Below are 7,241 nucleotides of genomic sequence, written 5' to 3'. Positions count from 1 at the left end.
CATGAAAGTTGAAAGTGAATGTATTTTGTGCCATTATGGAAAACACTCCACTTAAATTTCCTGTTTACTGAAAGAGCAATGCATGCATCCAATACACCTTCATGAAAACACATTCACATTCATGAATATTCATGTCAATTATCAAATTTGTAGGTACATGCAGTTACAAAGTACATTTTAGATACAAATACAGGGCTACACATTATATTTGCCTGTTACAGGATATGTACTGTATAGAAGTTACGTTCATTGGAAAGGAGTGGCAATTGTAATTTACTACAATATCATTTAAAGTGAAAATGTCATGGAAGCAACTTGCATTTTCAACCATTTTAGGCTTTTTGAAAGACAGGCACATTGAAAATGGAAGTGCGCTTGCAACAAACAGATTCTTTGCAGATAGGGTAAAGTCAACAAGGACTACGACTGGGTACAAGGCCATGGAATTAGATCATGCTAGACAGAATTACAAAAACATATATTTTATTACACAGTTATTACAAATTCCAATGAAACAAGGGGATTAGAATGCAAGAATATGGTTTCAAATCTTTGCTTCTTGCACCAGCTCAATAGATACTTGAACAGTAGCTTACTTAAAGAAGTTACATTGCAGATTAAATACGCACCAAAATATGTGAGATATCATACCTGTCACGTCCTGACCAGTATAAGGGCTTATTTGTTATTGTAGTTTGGTCAGGACGTGGCAGGGGGGTGTTTGTTTAGAGTGTTTCGGGGTTTGTTGGGCTATGTTCTGTTTTAAGAGGGGTGTTTGTTTAGAGTGTTTTTGGGTTTGTTGGGTTATGTTCTTGTTAGTCTATTTCTATGTTAGTTCTAGTATGTATATTTCTATGTGGTGTTTGTTGGGTTGACCTTCAATTGGAAGCAGCTGCTCCTAGTTGCTTCTAATTGAAGGTCCTATTTAAGAGGGGTGTTTTTCTATAGGATTTTGTGGCTAGTTGTTCCTTGTATAGCTGTAAGCCTTACAGGACTGTTTATCGTCGTTGTTTTTGTATACGTGTGTTTTGTTTTGTTTTTCCTTCTTTCTGCCTAATAAAAAGAAGATGAGTATATACACTCCCGCTGCATTTTGGTCCACTTTATATGACGGCCGTGACAATACCACTCCAATATTATACACCAAAATATGTGAGATATCATACCACTCCAATATTATACACCAAAATATGTTAGAGATATCACTGCACTCAGATTGTTCGTTTATACACAGCACAACAAACAGTGAGGAGTTACAAAAAGCTTGGTTAATTACAATAAGAAACCTATTGAGGCTCCAAGCAATACACAACTTCAGCCTTCCCCTTTAACACAAATTAATATACAAACAGTTCAATTAAAGGGTTGCACTTCACCTCGCTGGGCTCCAAGATGCCACTCCTACAAACAAACAATACTTGACTTTAATAGCTTCCCGATGGTCATCAACAATACACACCAAAAAAAAATATTCTTGCAATGGCATGGTTGGAGTCTAGCAGCTACCTCTCCCTGATCTGGCTTGTGCCCAGACGAACTCTAACAGTAACAGGGAATATCCATCCAGTTACAAGTTTTATGCCATATTTACACCCAAGGAAAACTTGTAACAAGCCAAATGCCACAGTGAGAGTTGTGTTGGTGAACAAGTGGAGGAGCTGACAAGAAAGTTGAAAGACAGTGGTGTACTTCCAGAGCGAGGATAGTGAACCTGGTACAAAAGGGGGAGGTGAATTCAACTTTTGTATTTTGTGTTTTCTGTATTTTAAAATACCATATATTTGTAGGTAATGGTATTTTGTAGTTTGATCATTTGTTTGGGGAGTATTTTGTAACAAGATACATTTTTATGTATCTTTGCCCATCTCTGGCGCTTTTTTAAATGGTTGATACGAACTCAGAAAATGTTGATGTGTTAAATATACTTTTTGAAGGTGTTCATTTCATGTTTGAAACAACATGGCTGCTTTGAACACACATACTGTATGTTTAGGCAATGTTTAGTCTTGGTCCCTGGTGGAAGAATGTCCTGTGTTTCACAGCTTGTCCTATAAATCTTATTTACCTTACCTCACGTCATACTGTTCTGTTTCACTTACTTTATTTAAGTCAGTTGATAGTTATTCATATTGGCCTAAAGTTTTTCAGACCATGAAACAAATATAAAGGAAGTATGACATTACATGTTTATTTTTCTTCCTGTCTTTGTCCCTCTGTCAGGTATATCGGCTTCAATGGACTCCGGCCTACTTTCACATGACCCAGCAATAGAAACTTGGTCTGAATCTGTATCCCACCACAGTGCTTGGAGAGGGGGCTAGATTTCACTCAGAGGCCCCTGGCGTGGAGATAAGCTGTTGACTACACTGGTGCAATACCAGGGAACCACTTATACTGTCACCACCAAACCACCATTTACAGTTATAGTTCAAGGTAAACACACACACGCACAGAAAAACACACCCACACAAATGTGCACACACACAAACACAAGTAAGTAAATATGCATGAGGACACAAATAAAACACACCCACTCCCCCGATAAAAAAGCACATAAGCATGCTGCACAAACATGGCTAATTATATGCTGAATACCTCAGCTGTCTATGTCTACTTGTCACAGTCTAGCTTGTTATGGCACCAGTATTTATAACAGGTAGGAGTAAACCATACAAAAAGTTTAAGCCCAGTTTTACATGTGTTTCTGAGGGTGGCACAGCCTTGATACTCTCTCAGTCTGTCTGTCTGCCTGCCTGGCCTACCCATCTGTCCTTCATACACCTTGCAGAGGGTTAATGCCAGTCTCCCGCTCCTCTTGTTTAACTCGTCATTTCAATAGCTATTAATTGAGTTTCATTACAACATTAGGCTGCTTAGAAATCCATAAAAAACAATGGCCTCTCTCCTAGCCCCAGCTCAGACGGCCATTTTAATTGTTATTGACGCGTCAGGTTTTAAGGGGAGCTTTTTCACCACGCTTAAAAGCCCATGTTCTACTGATTACCTAATTAAAACCCTGAGCGAGAGCTATCGATCGCAGGCAGAGAGAGAAAGACGGAGCGTGAGAGAGAGGAATGGAGAGTGAGGGAGAGAGAGAGAGGTGGGGTGAGTAAGAGGCATCTGTCCCTCAGCTTGAGTTGGCCTACACACACACACACACACACACACACACACACACACACACACACACACACACACACACACACACACACACACACACACACACACACACACACTCCGCCAGGCCTAAAAGTGTGAACAAGCCCTCTCTCTCTCTCATCACCAGGCCAGATCCATACATCCCTCCAACTCCAACACGTTATCCCTCTCCCATGCTTGACAGAATTCTGGCTTTGTTTGTGATTAGCGGCCGTAAGGTCAAGGAACCAAGGCACTCGTCAGGGAGAACCGATGTGACCTCCACTTCGATCTCCTCCTCTACCTCTGCCAGTAATGGCTAGGTGTATATATAGTATTTGTCCCAAATGGCACCCTATTCCCTATGTAGTGTACTACTTTTGACCAGGGCCTGTGCAAGAGTAGTACACTATATAGGGAACAGGATGCCATTTGGGATGCAGGGTAGGTATATATAGGCAAGACCCAGTTGGGCCGGATGGCCTGATGGATGTTGATTATAGCCTTGGAGCTGGCTGGAGGCAGACAGGTAGCTATAGAGAGGTGTCAGATGTTGACGTTTACAGCACCAAGGTTCTTTCCTTTTCAGATCACCACCACTTTTCTGTAGTGACACATTATGGTATCTTTGGGCCACACTGTCAGTCGGGATTTGGTGTAAATGTCTAAAGGTATACGGACATATCATAGGAATTGTCCATATGGTACATTTGCAATAAATAAAATGCACATTTTAATAAAGGTAATGTAAAGGTAATATATATATATATGCAAGGGTCAGAACAAGGAGGACGAGAAAAAAGAGAGACTGGGAAAAACAGGAGCTAGGAGAAAAACGCTGGTTGACTTGGCAAACAAGGCGAACTGGCACAGACAGATAGAAAACACAGGTATAAATACCCAGGGGATAATGGGGAAGATGGGCGACACCTGGGGGGGGGGGGTGGAGACAAGCACAAGGACAGGTGAAACAAATCTAAAATGGATTAAAAGAAAAAAAATCATCAATCTACACACAATACCCCATAAAGAAAAGGCAAAAACAAGTTTTTTTTCTTTGCAAATATATAAAAAATAAAAAACAGAAATACCTTATTTACATAAGTATTCAGACCCTTTACAAGACTTGAAATTGAGCTCAGGTGCATCCTGTCAAGGTGTATGAATACTTTCCGAATGCACTGTATACTGTATACAGTGCCTTGCAAACGTATTCAGACCCCTTGGATTTCTTGTTACAAAGTGAGATTCCAATGTATTTAATTGTATTTTTTTTTGGCAGCAATCTACTCAGAATACTCTGGAATGTAAAGTGGAAGAAAAATTCCAACATCTTAAAGATGAATAAACATTTGATAACGAAAACATTGTTGTTGCATTCAGCCCCTTTGTTTAGACAAGCCTAAATTAATTCAGGAGTCAGATTTGGCTTAACAAATCACATAATAAGTTACATGGACTCTGTGTGAAGTAATAGGGTTTGACATGATTTTTGGATGACTAACCCTTCCTCTGTCCCCCATACATTCAACATCTGTAAGGTCCCTCAGTCAGGGTATTACATTTCAAGCACAGATGAAACTACAAAGACCTTGTCAAATGCCTCATAAAGAAGGGCAGTGATTGGTAGATGTGTAACAATAACAAATCAGACATTGAATATCTCTTTAAGCGTGGTCAAGTTAACAAGTATGCTGTGGATTGTGTATTAAACCAACCAGACACATACGTAGATACAGTTGTCCTTTTAAACTCACCTGCTGGATAGGAATGAAACTGCTCAGGGATGTTACCATGATGCCATTGGTAATTTTAAAACAGTTCATTGGCTGTGATGGGAGATAACTGAGGATTAATCAACAACACTGTAGTGACTCCCCAATAATGACCTAAATGACAGAGTGAAAAGAAGAATATAAATATACAGAATAAAAATATTCAAAAACTTGTATTTAAACGAGATGATAAGAACACTGTGGACATTTTTCAGCAAGTTGCAACCATGAAATACAGTTATAAACAGTTTTCTATAAACAAGGTCTAAATCATGTTTGATGCACTCTGTAAGTAAATTATTTTGCGGTACTGTTTAACAAGGCACTAATACTGGGTAGAAAAACAAGACAAAGGAATACACTTCTTGGCCTAAATGCAAAACTTTATGTTTGGGGCAAATCCAACACAACACATCACTGAGTAATTACTTCCTTATTTTCTAGTGTAGTGGTAGCTGCATCATAGTATGGGTATATTTGACATCGGCAAATACTGGGGAGTTTTTCAGGATAAAAAGAAACGGGATGAAGCTAAGCTCAGGCAAAATTATAGAGGAAAACTTGCTTCAGTCTGCTTTACACCAGACACTGGGAGAGGAATTCCCCTTTCAGCAAGACAATAATCTACAACACAAGGCCAAATCTACCATGGAGTTGCTTACCAAGAAGACAGTGAATGTTCCTAAGTGACCAATTTACAGTTTTGACTTAAATCTGCTTGAAAATCTATTGCAAGACTTGAAAATGGCTGTCTAGCCATGATCCCCAACATCTTGACAGAGCTTGAAGACATGAAATCCATTTTTATCCCACTTTAATAAAATGTGAAGAAATCTAAGGGGTACGAATACTTTTGCAAGCCACTGTATATATATATATTTCAGAAATCTTTTTTTTTCTGGAAAAATGTTCTCAACTGACATTGAAATGACTGAAACCCAATCAAAACTGTGTAAAAATTATAATGGACCTTGTATAGTTTATAGTCTCTTCACTCTGCCCAGCTTGCTAACAGTCATCGAAACAAATGCTAGAGAGTCAGGGAGCATCGTAAATTCCAAAAGCAATGGATATGGGAATCTTTTTTGCAAATTTTTTTTGCAAATTTTTGCGAAATATAACGCATTTTCAGTGCGGACCTCCGGAACTCGGTGAAGACCAAAGTGTATACCATGCTGTTATACTTTGTCGAACACCTGTCTTGAGTTTCACCCTTTGCGTAATCGTGAATGTTTGGTAACAGTTTGGTAACATGTTTAGTAACTATATACATTAGGTCAGCAATTCGACACTCCTCTGTCTGTCAGAGAGTAACTATAGAGAGAGAAAGATATACATCTGACCATTTACAATCTGTTTTTTTAAGAGAGCATCTGTTCCTTGAACTCAACACAACAGGCCTTGATAAGTGATACCATGTTGTTATTCAAATACAGTAGGAGAATATGCTGCTTGCTCCAGTGTGTAATGGCAAGGGCTATGATGAGGTAAATAGACAGTGCATATGTAAATGACATGATTACATAAAAGTACACCCACAGACACACACTAACTGAGTTCCATAACCACAGTCTTTCGTAATGAGATTTATCTAACCTTTGATGGGGTGCAGTGTGTGTGTGTGTGTGTGTGTGTGTGTGTGTGTGTGTGTGTGTGTGTGTGTGTGTGTGTGTGTGTGTGTGTGTGCGTGTGTGCGTGTGTGCGTGCGTGCGTATGTGCGCAGGTCCGCATGCGTTCTTGTGAGCCTTTTTCCCCTCACACCGGAAGGAAAAAGCAGAGGAGGCACTTTATACTCTTGACCAACAATTAAACAATAAAGACTGAGCTGCCATGATGAATCTGAAGCATGCAGGGGAAACGGGATATCGCGGGGAACAGTAGCCTACAGAACACCGGTTCAGTGAATCAGATTTTGTATTCAGTAGCTCTCTATGGGGATCTCAAGGGAATTGGGGATTAGCAGGAAAAGGAAATGAATGCATTTCTCTTCACAGCCAGCCAGCTCCCTGCCTGTAGCAGGAGGCACATTGTCTGCCTACCAAACGGCAACCTATACCCTATATAATGCATTACTTTTTATTCTAATGCATTAATATTTTTATTCTGCCCTATGGGCCCTGGCCGGAAATAGTACTCTAAATAGGGAATAGGGTGCCATTTTGGACGCACCCATTGTGTTCTCACCTATGTCCTCGCGGCAACGAGACATTGGATATAGGAAGGTCTGGTAGAATTGACAGACTGACTAAAATAGGTTGAGTACCCTTTCGGCAGGTGTAGCAGAGGAAGCTGTACCACAGTGTGGTGGGGAACAGGAAGTAGCAGGAT

The sequence above is a fragment of the Salmo salar genome, chromosome ssa12 (assembly GCF_905237065.1).
Source record: "Salmo salar chromosome ssa12, Ssal_v3.1, whole genome shotgun sequence".
In the NCBI taxonomy this organism is placed as follows: domain Eukaryota; kingdom Metazoa; phylum Chordata; class Actinopteri; order Salmoniformes; family Salmonidae; genus Salmo; species Salmo salar.
Note: the sequence above shows the minus strand (reverse complement) of the source record.